Genomic DNA, 8,276 nt, shown 5'->3' with positions numbered 1-8,276 from the left:
CCTCAAAAGACAAAAGAATCACCTTGTAATGCTTCCTCAGAGATTGTACCAAAGGCATCCGAGTATGTCGTCTGGTATTTCTGGCATTGCCATGCTTTACCTTTCGCAGACAATGGAGAGGAACTGAGGAAACTGGAAGGGAAGGGCTTCTGATGTGTTACAAGCAGAGAGTCATAAGCAGGACTTTATGTGATGTGATTCATGGGTCAGTCACCATCCAGTGTAGTATGAGACTGAAATAAGGCTAGACGGGACTGGAGAGTGGAAGGGTGGTGACGTAGCCAGCAGAGTAAGGCATCTATAAACTTCTTGATGCCAGCTCACATCTTGGTTTTTTAGACCACAAATGAGTCAGTGGGGAGGGAGAACCTGCTGTGTGAGGTGCCTCAGGGCTCCGAGCGGCTTTGAAGGAAAGGCTTCTGTGGCAGGGCTGCAAGTCTGCCATCTTTTTGCATACGTAGACTGCCATCCTCATTGGCAAAGGCTTGTGAGCCCAGGTATGGTAGTAGTGCTGTTAGGTTTCTGGTAGAGAACAGATGCAGAACAGCACATTTGCTGAAACCATCGGTTTGAGAAGGGCCCCGCGTTTGCTGCTCCTCCCTTGCTGTTGGTGGAAGTGACAGGTGGGCAGCACAAGGAGAGCACAAAGCATGTGAGACAAAAGCACTCTGAAGTTGCTTGGACATCTCAGGACAAAGAAACATGACAAAAATTTCCCATGCAAACAACACAAACCGGTATCGTTGTTGAGTTTCCATGGATGAGGATGGTAGTTGTTTTATCTAACTCTGTCCTTCTGCAGGTTCCCTAAAGGTGGGCTCTGTTGCATTCTTCTAACAGAAGCACAACTACTGAAAGAGTAATGCACGCATTACCCAAAATACAGGAGTGCTTCCACAGCCAAAAACTGATTAGCCATGAGCCCTGTGTGGTTGTTACCTCGGAGCAGCAGGCTGCTTCTTTCTCTGACTGAACAAGACTGAATGAGTCATTGCTAACTGGAAATCCTGGATGCTGGGGTTTCATTTTGGGGGGGTGTGAATTGAGGAAAGCAGATTAGGCTAAAAGTTATGTGCCTTCATGAGGTGTTGAATCGGCAGCTGCAGATCTGACCTTGCTAAGCCAGGTTCTCACTGCTGATAACAGATGCTTTTCTACGGACTTGGACAGTTAGTGCAGACAGCGGGTGTCCTGTCTTTGCACGTAACATTGTTAGCTCCCCTATCTCTGGAATGCAAGGTAGCAGGCTCAAACAGTAAAACCACAAATTAACAAAGAAGCGGCGGATTGGTGAACAGAGTTGAGGCTGATGAGACGACCAATCAGAGCCACCCATCGTAACCCAAGCCCAAGAAAATAGCACGATGACCTTCATCAGAAAGACCACCGAGAGACACGTGTGTGTAAAAGAGCTGAGACTTGGGGGGGGGGGGAAGTGTCAGTCATTCTGGGGACTCATTGTAATAACCCAACCTTTTCTTGGACATCTAATGCATATGTAAGCAGCTTGGTCTTTAAGTATGTGCCTTTCTTGCCCTCCGGCATGCAGGCTAGGTGGGCATATCCCCCCCTGCATCTGGCGGGTGCGCAGCGCTGATTAGACATACCTGCTTTATAACTGCTCAGAGGTGGGATTGTGCTGTATTTGCAGTTGGTTCCAAACAGCTCGATACCTGTTTCGAAATGTTGATTAGCTGAACTTACGGTATGCCTTTAGTAATTACCGTATTCCACATTTTATTTTCTGTTGAAATATATACTAAATACAACCAAAATATTTTTGTTTAAAATAAAAGCAAGAATAACTTTTTAAAATGGTGCTGCCTCTTTCAGTAGGTAGTGAAAACGTCCTAGCTTGGGCTGGCAATTGCAGGGTGATGAACTCGTTGGCTTCATGTCTCTCCCTTGAAATTCACCTGCTTTTCCCACGTTTCCCTGTTGGTCTTCCCAACTCGTGGCCTTTCAGCCAGACTGTAACTGCTAGTGACAGGCTGTGATCATCCCCTTGCTATACAAGGACTGATAGGGGAAAAAAAAAAAAAAAAAAAAGGAGAGGGAGCAGAGTGGGAGGAAGAAAGGTGTCCCTGCACTCAGCCCCTTGATCTTGTCTGTCTTCCCTGATGGCTTTTCAGCCTCCCAGTGTACTGATGGTTGCTGTTTGCCCTTGGTTAAAGAGCCCAACTTTGGGCAGGGAGCCTCTGCAAACTGCTGGGAAGCAGCAGGAAATTCTGCCAGCAGTTCCTCGGGAAGCTCCTTTGGAAGCCCTGGCCATGCTCCTTGTGCTTTCTCCCATCGAATACCCTTCTCTTCCAGGCAGTGTTAGCAGGACCTGTGGATGAGCTCCTGTCTCTGGGGTAAGAACACTTTCTTGCCATGCACCTGGCTCTGTAGCATGGCCTCAGCTGGCTGTGTGCTCTTTGCATTCCTTTGCCTCGTGCCTAGGGCTCCAACCTTTCCCATCTGTACCCGTGATGGTGGGAGTCCTTGGCAAACCGAAGGAACAAAAGGGGCTGGGGATAAGGAAGGGTACAAGCCCCATAACCCCTCACCTCACGGCATTTGAGCTCTGACCTGCAGGGTGGACACTGAACGAGACCTGCTTTCCCTTTGCCTTCAGGATCTCACTGGTTTTGCTCAAGCAGAAAAGGCAGGAGCTGAACGTGAATATTACTTAGATGTCTGCCGGGAAGGAGAGCATTCTACAAGCAGTGGGTGATGTCCTCAGCAACAACGGGATCCAGGAGGAGAAGAGAGGGGTAATGGTGTTGCTCCCTCCTGCTTCCTCTTGGCTCCTTCCAGAGACAGCTCTGTGCTCTGGCTACCCGCCCCACACCTGGCTCTCAGGGCTCAACCTCTCTTGTGTCTTGGAGCTGCTCTGCTCCCCTCACTGTGAGCTGCTGCTAGCTGCATGGTACAGCTGGGATCAGGGTGCTCTGTACAGCGCTGTGAATTTCCCCTGGGCTGGGCCCCAGCCAGGCACCTGCTGGGTTTGGCTTGGACGTTGTCCTTCCAAGAGACTTGCAGGTCAGGCTTAGCTGGAAGGGCCATTCTCCAGGCCTGCTGCAGCTGGACCACTAGAGGGCCTGGCATGATCCTACTGCCTGTCCAGGCTGTTCTGGAGTGGGCAGAAGGATGGCAACAAGGGGAACAGGCAGGACCCAAAGACGGTCGTTGCTGTGTCTCTGGAGTCCAGTGGCTCATCAGGGCATATTTTCGGGAAGATCTTGCCAGATTTCTGGACGGACATGGAGTCTTTCCTTCGCTCTCTGCTAGGACTCCCTGGTCACACTGATCTCCTCTTGTGTTTGTGCTCACTGCTCTCTCTCCATTCCCAATTTGTTGCTAGGAAATTCTGCAGCTGACAAGAGATGCAATCAAGGTGATTGAAAACTACATCTGGATGCTCGATTGGGCTCTGAAAACCACAGGTAGACAGACAGCTTCACTACCCTCAGTTTTGTGTCTGGTACTCCCCAGAGCCTGCCAAGCTCTGCTTTCTGTTGGAGAAATATCTCAAGGAGTTTTAGAATGGCTTAAGTCCTTTGGCCCAGCTGCATTGCTCAGCCCACACTCTTCCCCACATTATTGCCACCTGCCATTACTGGGAGCTGTACCCTCCCATCAGAAGGGGACTGAGTTGGGCCCAGCTGCTGCCACCTGCCCGCATCTCTTGGTGGCAGTTTGCTGAGGAACTTGGTCCTTGGCAGCCCTGCTGGCAGCCCTCATTTCTGAGGGACTCATTCCAGAGTGGCAGGGTAGTGGGAGCTGTGTGGGTCTGCCAGTCTGCAGAAGCTGTGAGAGACATTTCCCAGCCCCAGCCCTGGCCTGCTTAGCCAGAGCAGCCTGAAGAAGGGCCAGGGCTGAACTGGTCTTTGCAGCTCCAGCACAGTGTTGGGAGGGTGATGAGCTGACAGATGCTGGGGAGGGCTGCCCTGCTGGCTCTGGGCAAGCACAGAAAGGTGCTTGACTCCAAATGTTTTGTCAAAACCGTTTGATATTCACCTCCTGTCCCTTGACTAGTGTTCATTTACGAGGAGAATGGCAGCCCATAGAGAAAGCGAACTCTGTGCTCCTTGCCACAGGAACAGCCAGCTCTGTTGGCTCTTTGCCTCACTGCTGATGGACATGTCTTTCTCATTGCTGCCTGACATTTCTCCTGGCAGCTGCTGGGCTTTCCAAGGATCTCAGGGCCATGTGGTCATCCGGCTGCCAGAGAAAATCCAGCCCAGAGCTTTCACCATCTGGCACATCTCCAGGGCAGTCTCTCCATGTGGGGAAGTCAGCAGCGCCCCCGAAGAGTTTGCTGTCTCAGTAAGTCTCTGCCTGCTGCTTCTTCTGGAGGGACCCCGGGCCCGAGGAAGAGCTTTGCCAGAGATGTCCTTCTGGTGGTGAGATCTCCCAGAGACCTGTGGTGGGCTGCTGCAGAGCACTGCATCCTGCCAAAGGGCATGGAGATGCTTGGGGTGGTTACACCTTGCGTTTCTTCTGGATCGTGGACAGGAGCCTCAGCATGCTCACCCAGCATGCTCAGGGTGTCAGGAACTAAGAGCCAAATGCCACACGGAGCAGCAGCCCTGGTGTCCATCAGAGCTGCCTCTCACTGCCCAGTGAGTGCTCCCTCTCTGCTGCCTTTGAGTCGTGGCTGCTGCTTCCCTGGAGCTACAGCCGTGGGCAGCAGCGGCCCACTTTGGAGAGTGCTGCTCTCCTTAGAGTTCTACAATGTCCTCTTGTGTCCAGCTGCCCTGGACAAGCCTCTCACGTTCCCTGAGAAGGGCAAGGGAGCATTTCTGTGTGCTCAGGGAGGGACAGATGAGAAGGAACAAGCCTTGCCCTCCGGCTGCCATGCTCAGGACCTGCAGCCAGCACCCAGGTGGGGCTCTGCCTCCCTCCTCGCCTGCCCCCTCCTGTGATGTCACCGCTGATGCACTTGGTGACCTCATGGTGCTGCTGGCCAGCACGTCTCCTGAAGGCTAGCCGGGCGCTGCAGAGGCAGTGACCCCGCACCACCACTCCAGCTACCTTCCCTCGGCCCACCCTTCCCCTGCCCCCCTGCCCTGTCCAGTTCCTGCTGGGATGAGCAGTCTGGGGATGCGCTTCCTGTCCCAGACAGCCTCCTCCAGCTGCCGGCCAGTCAGGCTTCTGTGACAGGAGAGTCCCCACCATCAGCACCACAATTTCTGTTGCCTTTCCTGCTTCTCCTTATCTTCTCCTTTGGCTCCTTGTCCCTCGGGACCACACATTCTACACTGAAATAAATCCCTTTAATCTCTTAAGCCTCTCCCCTTCCTTGTAGAATGTGTTACATTTGGAGCTTACGGTGTTTGTGCTTGAAGTCTGTGACAAAGTGGGTGCTGAGACCTGCACTCCATGGTGTGAAGGAGACCTCACAGAGAAAAGGTGATGTTAAGTCCCTTATCCAGAGAGCGTCAGCGATGCCATCTCCTTTGCAACCTCTTCGTGTGTGGTGAGAAGCATCTGGGTCTCCCTCATCTGTGGGGTCTCCAGCATCCTCAAGGTCTCTCCAGTGGGTGTTTTCCCATGAGAAACGAGGCCTGAAAGAAACTTCCTGCAGGCAAGAAACACGTAGGGCCTTCCTTTCTTGTGGATTAGGCAATGTGTAGTGAGGTTCAAGCTCGGGATGAAGCTCTTCCTGCACTGCAGGCATTTCTAAGGTCTCTACCTTGAGTACCTCTGGTACTTGACCAGGTTGGAGATGTGCTTGAAGCTCTTCCCACACTCGGGACATTTGCAGCACTTCTTCCATGAGTGCTGTCTCCTGCAAGTGAGGAGCTCTGCACTCTGCATAAAGCCCTTCTCACACTCAAGGCATTTGTAAGGCTTCTTGCCATGTGGACTCGTTAGCACACACATGTGCACGGCTTCTCCCCAGTGCAGACATTCTGGCACCTCACGAAGGTCAAGCAGTTCCTGAAGCTCTTCCTACAGGCTGCACATTCACAGCATTTTGAACGTGGATCCACTGGTGTGCAGTGAGCTCCCAGTTCTGGACATCCCTCTTCCTGCAGTCAAGGCACTCAAAGAGGCTCTACCCTGTGTTGCTTCACTGGGGTCTGCCGAGGGTGGAGCTGCAGCTGGAGCTCTTCCCACACTCCTTGTAGACAGACTTTCTTCCTCCCTGGTGACTTCTCAATACAGCTGAGGCTTCCTTTGGGTCCTCACCTGCTGCCCCACGGCATATGGGTTTCTCTGAGGGTGAGAAGAGGTGACTTCCCCGGGCATCTCCCTGCACGCAGGCGTGGCCGAATTGTGCCACCCGGCAGAATGACCCACTTGCTGACATCCCATGGGTGTCCAGTATCTTTGCCATAACCTGCTCTGGACCCTCCTTTGCATGCGCACTCAACACCGTGTCTCCAGTGCCTCCAGAAAGCAGTGTGGGTTATTCCCATGCAAGGAAGGGGGACCCTGATTTACTTTGGCCCCCGAGCTCTTCCTCTGCTTAAGGGATTTGTAAGGTTCATCACTGTGCAAAGTCACAGGCTTTGACCAGGCTGGGGCTCTGGCTGAAGGTCTTCCCACCCTTGGAGCACTGCAGCCTCTGTTGCCTGGGTGGACGTGCGGGTAGGTCATCAGGCAGGAACTGCTTGTGAAGGTTCTCACAAACCTGGGGCACTGTGATGGTCTGTCTCCTCTGTGGATGTGCTTGTGGAAGCTGAGTTTAGAACTGTTTATAAAGCCCTTCCCACACTCGGAGCACTTGTAGGGTCTCTCTCCTGTGTGGATGCGGAGGTGGTTAACGAGGTCGGAATTTTCCCCGCACTCATCACATGAATTCTGATTTTCTTCTGGCACGCTTCCTTGCTCCTTGGGTCTTCGTGCTGCTTTTGACCTGTACTGCAATCCAGGGGGCCCCTCGCCCTCTCTCCCGGATGGTTACCCAGTGGCTTCTTGAAGTGCTCTCCTTGCACCAGGCCCCCTTGCACATCTCTTCTGGTTGTTCCCACAGAGGCTCTACCCCATTGCCTTTGGCCACACCACTTTTCTGCAGATTTTCCTTTATAGCTGTGGGCCCATCTCCTGCTGGACGACGGAGGAAATCTAGAAATAGCATAGAGTGCTCAAAATATTGCACAGAGATGGCTTTTGCAGACCCTAGCCTCCTCCTTCCCTCCACTGCCTCACCTGGGCGGAGGTCTCCTGTCACAGCCTCTGGGCTCTGCACGTCTGGGATCCACAGGTCTTCCCCTCTTTCAAGCAGGGAGATCGCTATTGGTTTAGGGGCTGGAACAGTCAAATGACAGAAACAATGGAGATGAGAGCAATTCCACGATTCTGGAAGAGCTGCTTGTCCAACAGCCCTACCGTGTGGCCCTCCCCATTGTGAAACCACAGTTAGGGTCTGAATGACACTGGCCCAACACATACTGTCTTCCTTTGGAGCCCAGAATGCCCCTCTACATCTCTAAAAAATAGGGAGGGAGATTCCCTTTAGGATATTTTGTTTGATCTTTTCCAAGTTGCTCAGTGCCCAAGGCTTCAAAAAGTTTCATGGAATTGAAGAGAAAGGCAAAAAACGCTGAAGGAGTAACCTGTGTGATGTCTGAGTGCTGGAGCTGGTGGCACCATGCAGTGCAGCAGCACAAGGGCTGTTTGCAGGGAGTTGATGCAACCCCTCCAGGCTGACGCCCGTGTGCCAGCAGTGACTCTGGGGCTTTTTGCTGAGTGCTGAGCACACTAATCCTTTCTGAAACTCATGCTTCTCTGTGTTTCTTTTGTTGTTGCTGTTGCACTGGTCAATAAGTAACTGCACTGCCTTTATTCTACGCCCTACTTGCAGAGTCTCATTCTCTCACAGCCAGAGGTGCCCTAATAAGAAGGAGCAGGAGTAAAGCATTTTTAATGATAATAACAGCTCCTGTACTTTGTGGTTCAGTTTCCCCCTCCCCTGGCAGGCAGGTTTCAGACACACTTCCAACGTTTGGTAGATTATATCTACCTTTCCCATCCAGTTGAGCCTCCAGCATCAGCTAACTGCTTTTCTACCTCTTCCCGCTTATGCCAGTAATCATAAGCCAAAACCTCAGGGAATACAGGCTTTGTTTGGACATCTTGTTTTTGTAAGTATTTGGTGACTTTGCTCATCATCCTGCCATCTCCTCCAATTTGGCACTGCAGGAAATGGCAAATGTATTTCACTCGGTTCTGTTTAACAGCACATTAAGAGCTCTTAATAACACAAGACAGGTCAGAGGACCAATTTGGAGGTTAATAATGTGATTTAATGAAATGTGTGAAAATTAAGCAGGGACCTGATT

The 8,276-nt window shown here is 51.9% G+C and overlaps 1 long non-coding RNA gene across 1 annotated transcript; it reads left to right on the top strand.

The window, feature by feature from the left end:
* Window positions 1–2,526: 2,526 nt before the first annotated feature.
* Window positions 2,527–6,770, top strand: LOC121111574. Its single transcript, XR_005862569.1, has 3 exons — window positions 2,527–2,756; window positions 3,347–3,428; window positions 4,164–6,770. It is a non-coding gene; the product is annotated as an uncharacterized LOC121111574 (long non-coding RNA).
* Window positions 6,771–8,276: the final 1,506 nt, after the last annotated feature.

Source organism: Gallus gallus, chromosome 10 (genome assembly GCF_016699485.2).
Source record: "Gallus gallus isolate bGalGal1 chromosome 10, bGalGal1.mat.broiler.GRCg7b, whole genome shotgun sequence".
In the NCBI taxonomy this organism is placed as follows: Eukaryota; Metazoa; Chordata; class Aves; order Galliformes; family Phasianidae; genus Gallus; species Gallus gallus.
The sequence above is the reverse complement of the archived record's forward strand: the minus strand, read 5'-3'. Positions and strand labels throughout refer to the sequence as shown.